General features: G+C 38.9%; 1 pseudogene; it reads left to right on the plus strand.

Moving 5' to 3' along the window:
• Positions 1 to 7,918: 7,918 nt before the first annotated feature.
• On the plus strand, positions 7,919 to 19,563 carry LOC102895123 (annotated as a pseudogene).
• Positions 19,564 to 20,333: the final 770 nt, after the last annotated feature.

Consider the following 20,333-nt stretch of genomic DNA (forward strand, 5'->3'; position numbering starts at 1 on the left):
AAAATGGCACCCAGTGCTGATGCTTGGGAAGGCTGAAATGTGCACACCGAGTCTCCAAGAATTTCTGTTAGATGAGATGAATTGAAAGAAAAAGCAAACTCACGTCTCACCCTCAGTGGTAGAGGGGCAATGCGCAGACAGGGACACAGGCAGAAATCTGCTAATAGCCCTTAGGTTAAAGGAGCAAAGGTGTGAGGGATGACATGAGGTTAGACCACTGGGAGGTCAGGAGCACATCTGGATTCTTTCAGTGTATTTGAAAAGTGTAAGCTGCTTCCTGGGGGAAGCTGGTGTAGGATGCTTCCCCCCGTCTAGCACAGCAGCCTGCTAGGGGCAAGGGATGTAATGAACCTTTTTTTGTTCTCAGAGTCTCAAATGTATCTCAGCTTATTTCCTAAGGATACATTCTTGGAGGGAGAATTAACACACACAAGGCTATGAACATTTTTATGATTACCAATCAGAAAATGTTTCCATAAAAAGAATATGCCAGTTTATACTTCCACTAAGCAGCAAACTGCTGAACTCTATGACCAATTTTGGATATTAACAATAGATGAAAATGGCAACTAATAGTTACTTAATTTGTTCTTGAGCATTAATAAAATTGAATTATTCTCTTTCTCTTTTTTTGAATTATTTTCTCTTTTAATGTGCATGTATTTCTTCTTTTTGAATTGCCTTTGACAATTTCTCCCCCTCATTTTGGGGCCCATCTATTTCGTATTAATTTGCGAAATCCCTACCTATGAGGGAAAATACCACCTTCAGAGAAATAAGTGATGCCAGTTCTTTACCTCCATGTTTTAAGGCAGAGAAAATCTGGCTCCTGAGGACTGGACAATAGAAATGCATCCACATAAGCAAACCTAGCAATAAAAAATGTGATAATTTATTGTCTTGTTCCTTGCTCTTTTCTTGGGCCTGATTGTTTTAGAAGATGCTCTGACTCCATGTTGCTTTTAATTTTTTTTCAGTATGGAGATCTGGGTATATATGTTTAGATTCAGATTTTGTGAACCTCAAATCAGATCACATTGTCTGATAAATGGGAAGAACAGGATACTTTTAGGAAATGCCTCCTAAGAGTAGGATGGATGATTGTCATATGTGCATCTCTTTTTTCTCCAATAATAGTAACAGAATCTGGGAGACAAAAACTGTAATTTGTTCATCTTTTTGTTGCTCCCCCACCCCCGCCATAGCCTAGTAAAGAATCACAAGATGAGTGCTTGATATATAAAAGATTGACAAGCGAGTTTTGAGAGAATAAGGATCATGACCCCAAGTGATGAGAACAAACGAGCATGGAGCAGAGGGCTCTAGAAAGGAGAAGATTCTGCTAGTAAGAAGCCAAATATAAACATTGCTTATTTTATAGCCTTGCTTCAGGAGACGTAAGATCCAGGGCAGGCAGAGCTAATTCCCCACTTAAACAACTATAGTCTATACAGTTCACAAGGAGCTTTCACAGTCATCTATTGCAGTCAAACACTGCTCCATTTCCAGTTAATAGCCACACTCAAAATGGTCATGCAACTTTCTCCCTGGAGCCTATGACTTTAGAATGCCTGATGCTGACTGAGCAAAAAAGACTGTGGCCACTGCGTCCACTGAGAGCCTTATGGCCCTTAAGTTTGGCTGGCTTTCTTTAAGTAAGTGATTTCATTCTGAGAACTGAGAAAAAAGTAGCTTGTGTGAATACCTGGTTATCTTATTCTTTACTTACATCTTTACTTATTTCTGTAAATATTTTACAGATGCTCTACTGGGAGTCTGCCCAGGGGGATGCTCATGTCCTGCAGGCATTGCTCTCAACTCATTTGAAGATCCTAATGAAAAGGGCTGGTTTCAGGGCTGTGGCAGCTCGCAGTGCTGCACAATCGAATTCCACCCTCTAATGAGTTCCCTTAAATCTGCCATCAGATGACTTTATTGACTTTCAAATCATAATTAACTAACACTCACTTTTTGCAGTTATTTTGACTCCCCTACCTCCATTCTGTGACTAAATGTCTGGACCCAAACTAAGTCATGGATTCTGGCAGATATTTAATGACCAGACACCAACAGGGACACTGTCTCTCCTTGTCACTTCTGAAAGAAATATTACCGGGCGTGTGTGTGTGTGTGTGTGTGTGTGTGTGTGTGTGTGTGTGTGTGTGTGTTTGGTGGGGATGTGTTGGACAGGATGGAGGAAAAAACCAGCCTAAAGTATTTTCTAGAACCACTTGATTTCTTAAAAAGTAACTAGGAGGAAAGCAACCCATCAATGGATAATTGATGCTCTGTGACATTTTTATTATTTTTCAATTAGAAAAGGTGATAGAACATTTGGTTACCTTCTAGACCAGTAAATTGTCCAGCCCAGAAAGTCTTGGCTTCATTAGAAGCATTTTAAAGTAGTAGATAAACACGGTTAAATCAGTTTGCACCTTTTCCTTTTTGCTTGTTGACAGACTAAGATAAAATCCTGTGATAAATGAGCAATTAGACAAAGACCTCATTATTTTTTCCATAGGATATATTCTTTTCAGCATCCCCTGTCATTTAAATTTGATCTTCAGTGTCCAATACACTGCCTGAGTTGAATAGATATTGCATATTATTATTAAATAGACATTGCATTTTAACCTACATGGGCATGTGCGTGCAAACACATCACACAGCCTGCATGCCTTTTGTAAAGAGACAGGTTTGGGGGCCTGGATGACTCACACATGCAGACTTGGCATGCCACTTCGGTTCAGATTATCTCAGACCTCTTCTTTTGGAAGCTTTCAAACCTTGAGGGGACTGATGTTGAAGTTCAAAAGAGTATGGTAACTGATTTAAAATATCTTTCCCAATTTGTGGCTTTCTCTCTCTCTCTCTCTCTTTCTTTCTTCTTGTGAATTTGTTTTTATTGGGATATAGGAGATGGGTCGAGAAATGTCATGGTGGGTGGTTATGTCCCACGAGGGCACTGTCTATTCTAATCTTTCTGGGGTAGCTTTCGGAGCTTTTTTCTTTTCCTTGGAGCTGCTGCTCTTGCTGCCAGCAGCCTCTTCAGGTCCACTGCTGAGCAACTCCTCCTTAGAAGAGAATTTCCTTTTTTTCTTGGCGACACTCCTGTTTCCTGCCTCTTCAAGGTAACTAACTGGTTCAGATTTGGGGAAAGATTTCTCCTTCTTCTTGGGAAGACTTCCACTGCCAGTGATCTTCGAGATCACTACTAACAAGCTCCTCCTTGAAATTTTGTTTGCTAGGTATTGGGAGATGTGGCCTTTATTCTTGACAACTGCTTGGCCAATGAAGGTGGAGTAGAAAATGAGTTCATATTTTTTAGTGTAACCCCTTGTCTTCAGGACTCTGGAAAGTTGGTTCCTTTGCTGGGCTCTGGGAATCACTCAGACACCAGGACTGGTTCTTTCTTGAAATAAGAACCTAGCCAGAGGCAGATGGCCTTAGGGAGGTGCCAGGAAAGGGCAGCATGCGGGAGGAGGGATAATGGGCTCAGCCAGAGACTAAGAGATTCATACATCTCGTTGGCCTAGAGCCTGTCAGCTCAGTGGACTGGCCACAACTTGAGTTGGTGACTGAGGCTGGGCATTGGGGATTTGAAGATGTGCCTGTGTTGACTGCTATTGAATGGAGAAACTGCTTGAAGTTATCATTTAAATTACTATTATTTAAATTATCCTTTGATCAATATTTGAGTAGCTGGAGTCTAGAGTCTGGAGTGAGTATACTAGAGTCCATAGTATAGCCCCCTAGAACCTCTGGAGGTTTACTGGGGTGACCAGACATCTGCCCAGGCTTGCTAAAGAGTAGCTACTTGGGGCCAATGCCTAAATTAGGCTGCCCTTTTGGACTTAGGCAAAAAATATAGTCATGCAGGCATATTATCCTAAATGATACTTCGTGTTCTTCATTAAAACAGAATTCTGTGTGCAGTCCTTCAGTAAACTGAGGTTGCGAATAAATTCTTTGCTGTTCAAACTATTTTCAAAATCTCTTCTGAAAAGTGGACCAAAACGACTCTCGCCTGCTCCTTTTGGAGAAGCACAGAGCACAGAAGGTACCAAGAAGGCTTGGCAGCCATTCAGACCTTCAAAAAAGATCTGGGCCTTCTGTTTGTGTGTGGAAGCTTAAGAAAGTGATTTCACCTCTCTAAGCCTCAGCTTTCACTTCTACAAAATGGGAGGGGAGCAATGCTTATTTCAGGAGTTTGCTAGGAGAATGGATACAAGTGCTGTGAATGCCCTTGGCACAGGGACAATAAGCACAGTAGGTGCTCAATATAAGGCAGCCTTCATGCTGGTCATGCTATTATTACTATTCTGCTTCTTCAACGAGTCTCAGGAATAAAACACTTTATTACATGGTACGATTGAGATAAAAAATGGGAAAGAAATAGAGCATTGTAGGGCATCAGAGCCAGCAGTATGCTGAGCTTTACGTACCTCACCTCTCTTTGTCCTCACCTCTTCCTGCCTGTTAAGCATCAGTAGGCATTTTGTGCAGGGAGAAATAAGGCTCACCTTAGTGACGTGGCTTACATATTCAATTAGCTTGGAAGCAAAGAGGACAGGATTCAGACCCAGGACTGCTGGACATGACAGCTACTGCCTATTTTCACCAAGAGTTCAGTGCCCTTCCCATCCAGAGTTACTTAGAGCATAAGCCTTTCAGCTAAAGGGTGTTCTGTCCCACTGGTGCAGTACCTCCTCACTTGTGTTTTAATATCCTTCCTTTGCTCATGTGGTTTTCTAAGCGTGTAGTTCTTCCTTTTCCCCAAGTCTCTTCTTTTCCTCATTAACATGTTCTTATCCCTTTCTAAGTGAATTGAACTCTGACTTTTCTGATCTTCAGGGCTGGGCTAATGACCTTTTTGGATTCCCAAATCCCTTGCTGTACACACATTCATCAGCATGCCTGCCCATCTGACTTGGAATAATTTGTTTATAGATCTGTCTTTCCACTGGACTGTAAACTTCTTGAAGGCCATATTCATCCTTATACTTTAATACATAAGGTCTGACCATAATAGAAGATCAATAAATATTTGTTAAATTAAACTCAACCCAACTTAGAATTGTACTTCTAAGCTCATGTTCCTTCATTCCTTTATCTATAAAATAAAAATGGAAAAAAACCCTTTATTTATAAAATAAAAATGGAAAGAAATCATTCTGCTTTGATTATGGCTCATATGGACATATTCCATATCTATTTAATAAAAGCTTTGTTCTTAAATGCACATAAAGAGGACACATTGACCAAATGTGGCTCCAAAGCATATAATTAAAAGTTAGATTCCTAAATAAGACTTCAGGCTTTACAAGATTTCCAAGTTAAAAACAAACTACACTCTTCGAAGTAATGGAAGTAAACAAGCACAGAAAGTGGAAAACAACAACTTTTTCAATTTCTAGAGGTAGCTACCACTAATAACCCAAGATATTAATAGTAGTTACTATGTTGTATGCATCCTCTTAAGTCAATGTTGTCCAACAAAACCTTTTTCTTATGGTGAAATGTTCTATGTCTGTACTGCCTAATATAGGAGAGCTACTAGCTATACATATTGAGCACTCGAATTGTGGCTAGTGTAATTGAAGAACTGAACTTTTAATATAATTTAATTTTAATTAATTTAGATGTGTATGGAAATAGCTACATGTAGCAGGTGGTTACCATATTGGGCAGCAAAGGTTTATATCTTTTCTTTGAATATGCAAGCCTATATGTTCAATATAAACATAGATTAAAAAACATTTTATTTATATTGGTCAAAAAGAATGCTTGGAAACTGTTAGTACCAGAAATTTGGTGAATTTGCTCATAAGGGCTTGTTCGTTTGTAGTTCTGAGTAATGGTTTTGTCATTCTGTTCTAGGACCTATAAGGGAATATGCTAAGAGAGATGTGCACTATCAGATGTGATATTGGAAGAAGGATTCAGGGTAGATGGGTTGTGATCTTTTGTTTCCTTTTTATCTTTTAAAACTCTCAGTACAAAAAATACAATCGGGTGGCAGAAAATTTTCTGTACTGTTAAGTGCCTGTAATTATAAGTGACATTCTTTAAAAAGGTTATAGGAGTCTTTTATTTAATGCTCATTATAAATAGCATAAAAAGTCTTAATAATCTGGGATATTAAAGTATTAGTCATGCCTGTAGCAGGTGGATGGGCTGCATGGTAGCTTCTACAAGTTTGATTCTGATCAATTCCATATTTCATTCATAAATTCTAGCAAGATTTTTTGGAAAAAATCATGTTCCTTTTTATGACTACAGTAAAAAAAATTGTTAGACAAAGATAATTTAAATTTTGACTTACGAAAATACCATGGTAAGGGGGGATAATGCCATTTGAGCAGAAGGCATGTGAAACAGGCAGCTATGGTTCTCCCTTTTAGAAAATAGGTTGGGTGCTTGTGTGTCATATTTGGGTAGTGTTAAACATTTTTAGCTCTGGGATTTGAGGCTCTGCCTTAACCTAACTGGATTGCTTGTTAGTCACATTCACTGGTGGATTGCTTGGTTGCTTAACCATGGCTGTTCTAATGAGTTCTGGTCATGAATTCAATCTCCATGTGGACCGGTGAGCACAGGCAGCAGTCAGAAACTGAGCCAACCATCATTTGTCACAAGGAGATCTCTGGGACAGAAAATGGCAGAGGTTCTGAGTAGAACACTCACCCAGCTCCTACCATTTGTTTGAATGTAAAAAGGGTGACAGTAATGATGTTGTTGACTTGAACTCCCACCTCCTAAAAAAAGTCAACTTTGAGAGCTTGAATTAAACATTGCATAAGAAACAGACTCATTTTTATTTCAAGTTTAAAATCATCTTAACATCAACTTTACTTCCTCACAATTGCAAAATCTCCCAGTCTACATAAGAGGTTCTTTAGATAGGGCTCTTATCAGACAAAAAGGGAGAGAGAGGATATAAAATTACTTTGCATCTCACAGGATAAGAGGGTTGGTAGTCCCTGATGACCTGATGAAGGTCAAGTTCTTCTTTGGCCTTAAAGTCCCTGTGGGCTTTGGTTAATAATTCACTAAAATTGATAATTTATTTACTGAACTTGACTCAGAGGCCTGTGGCTCTGGGCTTTGGTACCCAAAATGTGTCCCTTGGACCTGCAGCATCAGCATTATCTGGGACACTTTTAGAAATGCAAAGTCTCAGGACCCACCACTGAATCTGAATCTGCATTTTAACAAGACCCCAGGTGGTTTGTATGCATGTGAAAATCCGAAGAACGCTATCTGAGTATCTGTACTTTTAGCTCCTAAGGGGCTCCTGATAGGCATATCCCATTTAGTTGCCAAGGTCCTCCATGTGTCTTGCAATCTTTCTGATATAAATCAATTTTTATTTCTGTGTACCTACAATGCCTGCCATTCACAAAAGCATTTCATTTCTCTGATTTTCTCAAAGTTTCCTGCCCAGAGATTTGCTGAAATTCTGCTGGTTTTGCTCTAGGAAGCCAGGTGGCTGTCTGTGAGACAAAGATTTGCTGTGAGTTGATTACCATCTATGGCTCTGAAAAATTAAGTGAAAACATCTGTTCTAAGGTCAAGATGCATTTAGTTGACACTCAAGACAGATCCCTGAAATTGGCACAAACCATAGGGCCGGAGCTCCTTGGTTAGGTCTGCTATTAAGGAGTGCCTTTGCCAAGCCAGCAACAAACATTAATCACACCCCAGTTGCTGAGTTTTCAAATGAAGGAGTAAAGCACAGAGAACATGCAATGGGATGGAGGGCTGTAAAATTTTGCATATAGAATGGAATATAGTGGGAAAGACTGGCATCCTCTGGATTCTCTTTATTGCTCCATGGGGAAGAATATGATATGTTGTCTTGGAACTCTTAGAAATACTTTTCATTCCAAAATGGCTGTCATCTTGAATTTGACTGATGGCGTTCCTGCCTCTGGTTCATAAGAATCCCCTTATGGTGCCCAGATACCACCACAAACCTTTAAAATTGGATCTTCACAGGTGAGCCTGGACATTAGCTCCACAGGATATCCTAATGCACAGGCACATTTCGAGGTTTGGGGCTATACTAGGGTATCTTATTGGAGCTCAGTAAAATTCTGTTGAAGATGATGACAATAGTCATTGTGACAAGGAACAAGTTCTATAATGGGAGCTGGGGTTTCTAACTTCTTGAGGCTCAGCATCTGAATCTTCAGCCAAAACTCATGTGATGAAATTGGCCCAACCTGTGAAAAAAGGGGCTGAGGTTAAAAATATTTGCTTAGGAGCTCCAGAGTCAGAACAATCCCTAGATTGAATAGGGTTCAAGGAACATCCTCAGGTCAAAAGGGCATTTTAGGCATTGATTGCTAGGGAGAGTGATAAAGAGAGAAGTTTGGTGAAATATATTAGATGTGAAGTCTTGAACGCATCATCCTGCTTAAGTATCTAATTTCAAATATTTATTGATCACTTACTATATGTATGGCTTTGTGACTTTGAGAATGCTGCAAAGATGATAATTCTGTAAGACTTTCATTTGTATTGTACATCAGGTGAACAGGGACTTTCAGGAGCAAATGTCAGAAACGCAAGGAATCTATTAGCATGTGCTTTTAGGTACCACCTGGTGCATGGCTGAGCTGACTGAGCTGAGAAACTGGACCACACTTTTGCTGCCTGCTAAACTGTCCAATTTTGGACTTCAATTCTGATGCCTAGTTTTGGGCTAGTGTGTGTGTGTGTGTGTGTGTGTGTGTGTGTGTGTGTGGGTGGGTCTCTAGTCCCCTTTCTTCCATAATTACTATATTCTGTATTATGGAAAATTGTTATTTTTTCAACCTTATGTAAAGTTCTATGCAAACACAGCTTCAGAACTCCCCTTTCGACCATACTGCCTTCTTCAAATATACTTTATGTTGGAATTCTGGATCATGGCTGGTTTGGGCCCATGGAGTTGTTTTTCTCCATGGACTTCCTGCCTCTTATCCCAGTCTCTGGCTTGCAATTGCTAATCTTTCTTCTATAGAGTAAAAATCTAAGCTCGAGCCCCATGTTGGTATCCACATTCCTTGCTGAGGGACATCCATGTTGGCTCTCACCTGCCTGGGCATCCATACATCTGCCATTCTCAGTTGTGCTGATCTACCCCATAAGGCCAGTACTTGTTAGACTCTCTAAAACCAACTGTTGGTCTGGTCTCTTGCCTTTCTCTTGGGTACTAAACTCTGCCTGCTGGGCTGGACTTCCTCCAAGTATTAGCAGCTGGGTCAAGCTGCCTACCACCTGTCCCACCCCAGGAGGGTAGGACTGGTTTTAAGGTCCCGGCCCCTCCTCAATCTTCAAGGCCCCTTAGTCCACTCAGTTAACTGAGTCATATCTGGATGTGTTTCAAAATATAACCAAGATAGAGAGAGAAGTTGCATTTAGTTTTTAGGAGGATGGTTCTGTAACCAGTCTTGCATTGCAAGGACCCTTGAAATGATCTAGCCACCATTCCAAGAATGTTATCTGACACTTCAAAAGAACTCTTTATAAATTAATTCATACATGTTACTGCCATTACATTCTCCCCCAATCTTGATGATGTAACAGTCATCAGTATTCCCATCTTGTAGGTGGGAAAAACGATCTCAAGTTTTTCTACTGCGATGCATTGCCTAAAGTTTATTTTACTGCATCTCAGTTCTCAGATTTATCTTGTTCCTGCAAAGAAGCAGTTATATTTACTAGTGGAAGACACGCATACAGAGATCTTTTTCCAACCCTGGGCATACATTGTGTAATTAATAACAAACTCTTTGGGTATGCACAGTTCTTTTCATTCCAAAGATTCCCAAAGCACTTTTTACAAGCTTAACTTGGGATAAATATCCCCATTACCTCATCCAGCTCTGAAATGTAGCAACCTCTGGGGGAAATTGTGGCAGCTGCTTAACAATGCACAGACAGACTGTACTGTAGCATGAACACAGGAGCTGCCGGGCTCATAGTTTTCTTTTGGCAAGAGATGCAGATCAGGAGAACCGAGTCAGGAAATTGCCTGAGAGCACTACCACAGTTGTGTGAATGTGTTCTTCATAGAATCTTAGAGGAACAAAGCATTTCACCCAAGGCACACATCTCAGCCAGACAAGTAGATCAAAAAAGGAAAAGACTGGACAAAAAGATATTTCTGGAAGGTAGCCTAGAAGGGTATCACTTTGTAAAATTTCCTGGATGTTGAGAATTTAAACTCATACAATTGGTTTATGTGTTATCGGTGCTGGGTAGTTTCCACATTTCCCTCCAGATCTATTCTACACCTCTCCTCTCTGCTCTGTTTCTTAAAATGCTGACTTTTATGGAGTGCCTCACAGGGGCTCCCCTGCCCTCTGGTTTCTGGGCTCAGCCAAAGGTTGGAGAAAAGTCGTGTTGTAGTATTTATTTCTTCTGTGAAATTGTTCTTCAACCAAAGGCTGCTGCTCCAGTCAGATGACCCTCTTTTCCAGCTTTAGATGCTCTTCGTGCATTACATAACTATTCCCTCTCTTTGCTCCTTAGACATTCAGTGACAAGCGCTCTCTGATGTTGCTAGTTCCAGGTGCATCACTTTGCCCTTTTAGTTTCCCTTAATACTTCCTCACCTCAAGTCACCTTTTATAAAGGTGAAATACTCTGTTTGAGTGCGTTATCTACTAGAACCTAATGATTCATGATGAAAACAAATATGAGAAAGCACAATGAAGAGTAAATACATTAATAATTAATTTTAATGGGCCCGATTCAATTTACATGCTTTACATGTACAATGTCATTTAGTTTATTCTTCATTCAACATATACTTTGACCATATCTGTATATGAGGTGTAACTCTAGGTTTTGGGTCTAGTGCTCAAACCAAACAATAACTTTGAACTTGTGCAACTTAAATTTTACCAGAGGGGCTCACAAAGTATAAATTCATGTTCCAAGTGTCATGAAAAAAATCTGGATGAGGAGAAAAGGGAATAAGGGAGTGAAGGGGAGGCTACAATTTCATGGGTGGTTAGGGAAGGCTTCTGTGAGATGGTGCCATGAAAGAATATAAGGAAGTATACCCTGTGGGAATCTAGAAAAAAGTGAGTGTAATCATTGTTTATGTTTGATGGTTTTTTTTTTTTTTAAATGGGGCTTTGAAGAGTTAAATGACTTGCTGAATACCGTATAACTAAAAACTGGATTATCTTATTAGAAAGCCAAGCACAGATTTTTCTAACCACTTAATTCAGGAAAATGGTAGGCCTCAATAGATACTTGTTGAAGGACTGAATGAATGAACTTCGAAGCCTGTGTCTTAAATCATAACTAATCATAACTGATTATGTGTTCCTAGCTAATTTGAACAGTATATTCCAGGGAACCAAATATAGGCCTTTTAGATTAAGCAACATGCTGAAAATCCCTGATATGCAAGATTAAACACTAGGAAACCAAGTAATATAATTCACCATATAAACAGACTAAAAGAGGAAAACCAGATGGTAATATACATAATTGCACAAAAAGCATTTAACAGAATTTAAGATCCATTCATGATAAAACTCTCAGCAAATTAGGAATAAACAGAAACTTATCTAATCTGATAAAAGGCATGTAAGAAAAACTTACAGCTGATATTTCTAATTATTGTGTCTTCATGAATGATTGAATGCTTTCACCCTAAGATAGTGAACAAAACGAGGCTCCTATTCAATCATTTTAGTGGTGTTACTGGTCAATGCAATAAGGAAAGAAAAAGGGAGAAAAAGACATACATATTGGAAATAAATAAATAAATCTGTCTTTATTTTCAGATCAGTGATGGTCTATGTAGATGCAATAGACTGAATGTTTGTGTCCCTCTCCCCCAAATTTCTATGTTGAAACCCTAATCCCAATTTGATGGTGTTTAGAGATGGGGACCCTTGGAAGGTAATTAGGTCGTGAGGGTGGAACCCTTACGAATGGGATTAGTGTCCATATAAGGACAGGCCAGAGAGCTAGCTAGCCCTCTTTCTACCATGTGAGGATCTAAGAAGTCATTAGTGTACAACCACAAAAGAAGGTTCACCAGAACCTGGCCATACTGGTATCCTGATCTTGGACTTCCAGTCTCCAGATCTGTGAGAAATGAATTTCTGTTGTTTATAAGCCACTCAGTTTATTGCATTTTGTTAGAGCAGATTGAACTAAGGCAGAAAAATCCAAAGCATCTACAAAAAAAGTTTCTATAACTAATAGGAAAATTTATCAAGGTCATAGGATACAAAGTCAATATTAAAGAATTAAAAGTTAAATATTAAAAAATTAAAGGTGCCATTTTAATAACAAAAAAGAAATAATATTTAATACAAAATACATAACACTTAAAATACCTAATATTTAATACATAAAGATATGTACATACAGGATATCTATGCTAAAACTACAAAACATTTGTGAGAGAAATCTGAGTGAATTGAAATAAAAGTGGAGCTATATCAAATTCATAAATTGCAGATCTCTATATTGTTAAAATGTTAGTTCACCCCAATTGATCTATAGATTCAATATAACTCCAGCCAATGTCTTTTTTTTCTTTTGGTAGAAATTGGTAAACTAATTCTACATGGAAAAGCAAAGATCCTAATACAACCCAAATTGGAGGATTCATACTAGCTGATTTAATATAAAATCACAATAATCAAGATAGTGTGGTATTAATGAAATAATAGACAAATAGATCAATGGAATAAAAATAAATACCAGACATAGACCTGCACGTGTGTGGTCAATTGATTTTTGTCAAAGTTCCAAAGTAATTAAATAGAGAAAAAATAATCCTTTCAGCAAATGGTTCTAGGATAATGGATATACACATAATATCTTTCACTAATATCTCACATCATACAAAAAAGGGAAAAGTTAATATAAAGAATTATTGACTATAACTAGGGATTAAAATGACAATGGGTTGATTTCTGAGAATAAAAACTCTAAAGAATAGAGGCACAGTATATATCAAGAACAGCCACAACCTCCAGGACTGTGATAGAGGGTCCAAAAATAGGCCCCTAGCCCCTGGGCTGAGATCTAGATCTTATTAGACAGGGCATGGATGTGGGACCCTGGATGGCAGAGAATTCACCCTGGTGCTGTGCTAGAGGAACGTGCTGGAAAGTTGCCCTCTAGAGCTTGTTCATAAGGAGTTTTCTCAATGGAGACACTCACCCATGCAAATGCCCAGGGGCCTACCAGGGAATGTTGTTGGCTGCTGGGTGCTCTGACCACTGTGCACTGTAGAAGCCAGCCCTGCAGAAGCTCTTTGTGTTGTGGTATGAGCAATTAGAACTAGGAAGCAAAATCTCTTTCCTCTTGCAATGTCTCTCTAGTGCCCTTTACTGACAAGGCTTCAGAACAAGAGGACAAAGGAGAAAATTTAAGGGCCCAGATTCATTTTCATAGAGAAGGCAAAGAGTATGAATTGGATCTGAGAGGTAATAAATTGATAAAAGCGCAGACCTAAATTTTTTATCACTTCCAAAAGAAAACACTAAAGAAATTTGTGTGACTTTGGTTAAGCAAGCTGTCTTAGGACACAGAAAGCACAAATCATAAAAGAAAAAAATTGATGAATTGGATCTCACTGAAATTAAAATACTTTGATTTTTGAAAGACGCTATTAAGGAATATAAAGACAAGTTACAGACTAAGAGAGGTTATTTGCAAACACATAACTGAAAAAGGCTTGTTTATGGAATATATAACTTCAAATATTATTCACTAGAAATCAAACAACCCAGTAAATAATGAGCAAAGATTTGAAGTTACTTCATAAAAAAATGTATAGATGACAAGCATATGAATGATATTCAATATCACTAGTTTTAGGTAAATGCAAATTAAAATAAAAATGATAATGCATATCACTTGGAATGGCTAAAATTAAAATTAACTGACAATATCAAGTGCTGAGTAGGGATGCAGAGCAACTAGAACTCTCATTTATTGCTGGTGGCAATGCAATAAATACACCCACTTTGGAAAACAGTTTGGCAGTTTCTTGTAAAGTTAAACATCCTCTTTATTTATGATCCAACAATCATAGTCTAAGTATTTACCTCCCCCCAAAATAAAAACATATGTTCACACAAACACTTGTGTTTATAGCAGTTTGATTCATAATTGACCAAACCTGGAAACAACTCTAATAATAACTGGTGAGTGGATAAACAAAGTGTGCTAAATCCACACAATATAATACTACTCAACAAAAAAGGAATGAATTACTGACATGTGCATTAAGAATGAATCTGAAAAGCATTATGCTGAGTGAAAGAAGGCAGACACAAAAGCCAATTACAAAATACGATTCTATTTATATGATGTCCTGGAAAACACAAAACTATGGGAATGAGAATAAGGTCAGTGGATGCTAGGTGTGTGGGAGGAGGGAATTGACTACAAAGAGTCCCAAGGAATCTTTTTAGAGTGATGGAAATGTACTATATCTTGATTATAGCAATGTATTCATGTTAAAGCTCATGGAACTGAACAAAAAGGGTAAGTTTTATTGTATGTAAATTGTTCTTCAATAAATCTGATTTAAAAAAAATTCAGATGTTAATTTACTTACATACAATAAAATGCACAAATCTTCAGTAGAAGAGCTACCCAGATCACATGGAGATAGTCTATGCTCTTATTAATGAACATTTTTTAACCCTGGTTTTTTTATTATTATAAATATAGCTCTATGAAAACTCAAATGCAAGGATCTTGGTGGATATATACCCTTTATTCTTTTGGAATTGGAATATACTCAGTTTCTAAGCGGGAAATTGCTGGGTTAAGGTTTAGAAATACGTTTGATAGAAACCACCAAAAAATTTTCCAAAGTGGGTATAATGCTTTATGATCCCATCAATACATATGAAAATTCCAATTGCCCCAAGTTCTCTCCAATAGTTGGTTTTTCAGTCCATGCATCTATAGTGGATATCATTTTGGTTTTAATTTGGATTTCCCTGATAAGAGATGATGTTGGGCACCTCTTCTGACACTTGTTGACCATTTGGGTATCTTCTGTAAAATGCCTTTTTAAGCCTTTTGAACATTAAAAAAATAACTTGTTTTCCTTTTTTTTTCTATTAATTTTAGGAGTTGATATATTCCATATGAAGTCCTTGTCAGATATATGAGTTGCAATTATATTCTCAAGAGAAATTCTCACTAAATATAGTTTAGATAAGGGTTTGCTGAAAAACCAACAATCAGTGGCTAATGCACATTAATCCTTTAAAACACAATAGGTAACATAGAAAATAAAGACTTTGGCCAAAACCTCTACTATTTACTCTTATCTTGATATAATGAAAATTGGCTACATGTTCACCAAACTCATTTTTATCTTCTCATTTTCTACATGAATACATTCCCTAGCCTCCCTTTCAGTTAGCTGTGGCCATGAGATCAAGTTCTAACTAAAGGAATGTGAGTGGAAATGATGTCTCCTACTTCTTATCCTGTTAATAAAAACCTCAAGCATGACTACCCACTTTCTCTTTTTTCTCCAGTTTTCTGAAAGAGTGGAGAGGGCTTTGAAGATTTAGAGGATGATGGAACCATGAGATGAAGGGAACCTGGCTTCCTGAATGGAGCAAATCTACCCTCCCTATTTACTTCCTTTCTTAACTACCAAATGTACTTGATATGAGTGAGAGACATACTTCTCATGTGTTAATCTGATATTTGGGATTTATCTCTTGAAGAAGCTGGTATTACTCTAATTAATAATACTTGGATATTTTGCATGTCTGTTAAATCAGTATCTGTTTCTAATTGTGAAAATTCTGCTTCTGAAGCAGTGGGGGTCATTTCATCCCTTCACTCCCAATTCATGGCTATCATCAGAACCTCTATTTCTATAGATATTCTGAGATTCTACTTTCCATCAATGGAATCAGTTGCGGGAGGAGTGGAGCAAAAAGAAGATAGATTGAATCTACCCACACTTCATTATTGTAGCCAAAAATCTCATCTAGTGGAGCTGAGAGAGGTGAGGGGATAGACTCTGTATGGACTTAGTTATGATTTGCTCCTGCAGAGGAGGCCCATGTCCAGGTGGGAGACTTGTGTAGGTGCTGTGTCTTGACTTTGACCACTTCCACTTGAGGACATTACTTGCCAGCCTGGGAATTACTACATCTTGCTGTCAGAAGAATACACTACCCTGTGGCTTCCTGTAATAGGAAAAATTCAATTATAGAATTAAAATTGGCAAGTGCCTGCCATCAGGTAGAGACTGTGATCAGCTCAAAAACTTGCACCAGAAAGCATAATAACCATAGGAAAATCTCTCTAAGAATAAAAGCAATAGAAAAAAATAATGCCAACTATTAATATATTGAACAAATAGTTTAAAATGTATACCAAAACCACCATACTCTGAATTAAAAAACAAGTGTTTTACTTCCAGTTTCTAGTCTGGCATATAGAAGCTTGGAACTCGTCACTTCTTTCACACAGCAGGTAAAAAGCTGAACAAACTGAAAATCAATTATTCTTTTTACATTCATCAGGGAATTGAGGTCACATGGCAAACCACTGCCTTCAAAGGTGGGGAGAAAGGCTGTAGAGAATCACAATTTACCAGAATGGGAACCCATGAGCCCAAACCTCTTTGAGAATGAGTACCAGGACAGGAAAACTTGAACTGTAATTGTTGAATTGATGGAGACTCAGGATGGAAAAGTCTAGGAGTTAGGAATCCCAGGGGATGAGAGTCCACTCTTATGGTAGTACACCCACACTTTTGTGAGTTTTTCCTCCAGAATCTCTACCAGAATTTTATTTTGAAAATCAGAGAAAAATCCCTTTTGCTTCTGGAAGTAGAGGGGAAAGTAACTGTTTCAACATACACTGGAGCATTATTTTTTCCTTAACAAGGCCTGTCCTCCAGAGAAACTATTTTGCCAGAGCCTAGCCTATTGGGGTTTTATTAGAGCCTAACAAACCAGGAGAGAGGGAGACACTCAACTCAATCTCCCTCTAGTCATCCTGTTCCATCTAAGAATGTGTGAAACTGAGAAGCATGTGTGAAGTTCACAGTCCAGGAACACAGGCTCCCTGAAAGACTGAGGCCTAAGGCTATAAGGCTATAGAATGCTTCCTCTCTCCCACACCTCATCACTAAAGGCCTATTTACCACTATTCCTTTTATCCACTAAATCATGTCACCTTTAAATAAAAAATTACAAGGCAAACCAAAACTAAAAACACAATTTGAAGAGAGAGCAGGTATCAAAACCAGAGTCAGACATGGCAAGAATATTGGATGATTAGATTGAAATTTAAAACAATTATGGTTAATATGGTAAGGTCACTAATGGATAAAGTGGACAGTGTGTGAGAACATATCGTAAATTACAAGAAAGAATCAAAGAAATGCTAGAGATCAAAACACTGTAACAGAAACAAAGAGTGCCTTCAATAGGCTCATTAGTAGACTAGATGACACAGTAGCGGAAAGAATCTTTGAATTGAGCTAGAGAATATATCAATTGAAACTTCCAAAACTAAAAAAAAGACAGAAAAGGAAAATTAATACAAATAGAAAATTTCACTTTTTATCTTTTTTTCTTTATTGTTTTCCTTTTTTAAATTTTTCAGTATTTCCTTTTTCTTTTTTCTTTTTCCTTATTTTTTCTCAGTTTTTTTCTTTCTTTAGTTTGTTAGTATTTTTGATTAGTATTGTTAGCAGTAAGTACAACAGGCTGCAGGGCCCCTTGGCCATCTCTGTTGAGGAGGAGACCCATATTGACAACAATCGGCTCCTCAAGATCATCATCAAGGGTATATTTACCAAGGTGAAGATGGCCTGACACACCCTAACTGGGAAAGAGGTGGCCATGATCCTTAATAAAACTCAGTATAAGTCCTCCAACCTCTAGAGACTATCCTGCGAAGTCCTGATCATGAAGGTCTTGAATCATTTCAACACTGTGAAATTTGAAGTGATTCAGACCAAGGAAACACTCTACTGGTCATAGAGTACACCAGTGGAAGAGAGGTGTTCAATATATCTAGTGGCTCATGACAGCATGAAAGAGAATGAGGCCTGAGACAAATTTCACCAAATGGGGTCTACTGAGCATACTGCCAATAGAAGTATATTGCCCCTAGAGATGTAAAAGCAAAAAGTCTGCTTTTGGATGCTGACATGAACATCAAGTTGTCAAGCTGGATACCTTTTGTAGCAGTCTCCCTTACATTACCCAGGAACTCTTTCAGGGCAGAAAGTCCAAAGGCCCCATGGTGGAGATAGTCTGGGAGTTATACTCTATTCAATAGGTACCTGCCTTTTGGTAGGGAAAACATCAAGAAGCTGATGGAGTGGGTACTGAGTGGAATATATGATATTCCCTTTTATGTGTTCATGGAGTATGAAAACTTGCTCAAGAATTCTTCATCTTCACCCCATCAAAAGAAGCCTTTTAGAGGAAATTATGAAGGATTCATTGATGAAGATGGGCCATGGGGAAGAACTAATGCCTTACATAGAGCCATTCCCTGATTATAAGGACCCTGGGCAGACTGAATAGCTGGTGTCCATAGGCTACACATGGGCAGGAATCCAGGATTGGCTGTTGGAAGTAGTATAATGAATTGATGACCACCTATGTGCTCCTGGACTACAAGAGATCTGAATTGAACGGCTGCACCATCAGCCTGAAACCATTTTATTCAGTTGATCCCACCAACAGCTAGCTCTTCTTTTCCCCATCCCATAAGGTATAGGATAGGGTCTCTGCCAACCCAAAGCAGTGGAGTTTCAGTGAGCCTGTTCTCACCTTTAATTCTTATTCTGAGAACAGTCAAAGCAGCAACACAGAATATCAGTGGCCTAAAGAGGACCAGAGTTAGGATGGAAGGTGAGCAGCACAGACATAGCACCTGCCAGTCCCCTATCCAGCCTAGAGAGGAAGACCACCACTCCAATGTGACCCTGTGGCCTCCTCTCTTCCAATACATCAGCAGCAGTGGTGGAGTCCTGGATGGAACCAACTTCCCCAAGGTGTAACCTCCAAAGAAAACTCCATCCACACTGGGCAACTTGGACATGTGGGAGATCAGTAAAATTTGCCCAGCCATATGACCTCAGTCTCTCCCTTTGGCAGCAGCCAGAGCGAACAGGGGACCACTGGGAGTTTTCTCACCCTCAACCAAAGAAACTTGTGTTTCAGGTTAGCCAGAAAGAAGCATCATAAAGCTAAAAGCAGAATGCAGAAGAGGAATCCTCAGGTAGTGGGCAGGTGAGGCAGTGACATAAACGAGAAAGTATGTCGGGGGTTCAGGCTAACTCCCAACGCGGAACATGAAGATCACAGCTCCATGGAGCCCAGTGAGATGGTGCAGGATGCAAATAGCTTCGTTTGTGAGCTAAGCAAGAAGTATAAGCTGCTGTGCATTCCTGAGAGAGGACTTTGTGCAGTGAGGATAGCGGTGTACAACCTGCCGGGCCTTTGCTCCCAGTGTTCAAATAAGAGGATATCCAGCACTCCCATGGCCTTGAAATACATAGTTTCCAAGATGACTGCTTAGCTTAGAGGACTGTCATGGGACTGCATGGGAGACAGGAAGAGAGCCTAGCCGCAGGCTGGCCACTCCACCCCACCTGGATAAACTTCAGAGTATGGTCTGTTTCCCGTGGAGTACTTCACTCCCCTGCTCTTCTCCATCTTGTCTTCAATATTAGTGGAAGAGTGGGAATAGCTCTGTAGAAGTAAACACAATAAAAATTATATCTGTTTATATATATGCTAATTTATTGTGCTTTATGGCTACAGCTGTCATAAAACACTCAACCACCACTTCACAAGAGGAGGCCCCTGAATCTTTCAAAATTCTCTTGTGACTCAATTGAAACAGACAAGCAGACAGACAAACAAACAAACAAACTACATCCCTGGAAGGAAACCAAAGCCTGGTATGATCATCCTAAGAAAGAGACAGACATTAGTGAATCGTAAATGGGACTACACTTGAGGCTGTGGTATTGGCTTTTCTTGCTGAGATAATAAGGCCTGAGGGTCACATCTATAAGATGAATGTTGCTGTCAACCAACCACTTCAGCATTGATAAGCCTAAAACAATGGCACTGTATTTTTTCTTATGGTCTCATGGGTTGGCTGGGCTCATCTGGCTGGTTTCTTTGCTGATTGTGGTATCTTCTGGGCTTACTCCAGTGGTCAATCTAGCTGGTGGCTAGGCTAAGCTAAGATGGCAATTTATTGAAGACCTCTCTTAGATATGGAATGCTTTAATGCTAATTGTGAGCTGGGGTGGTTTAGTTCTTCTCCATGTGGCCTCT

The sequence above is a fragment of the Pteropus alecto genome, unplaced genomic scaffold (assembly GCF_000325575.1).
Source record: "Pteropus alecto unplaced genomic scaffold, ASM32557v1 scaffold109, whole genome shotgun sequence".
Lineage (NCBI taxonomy): Eukaryota > Metazoa > Chordata > Mammalia > Chiroptera > Pteropodidae > Pteropus > Pteropus alecto.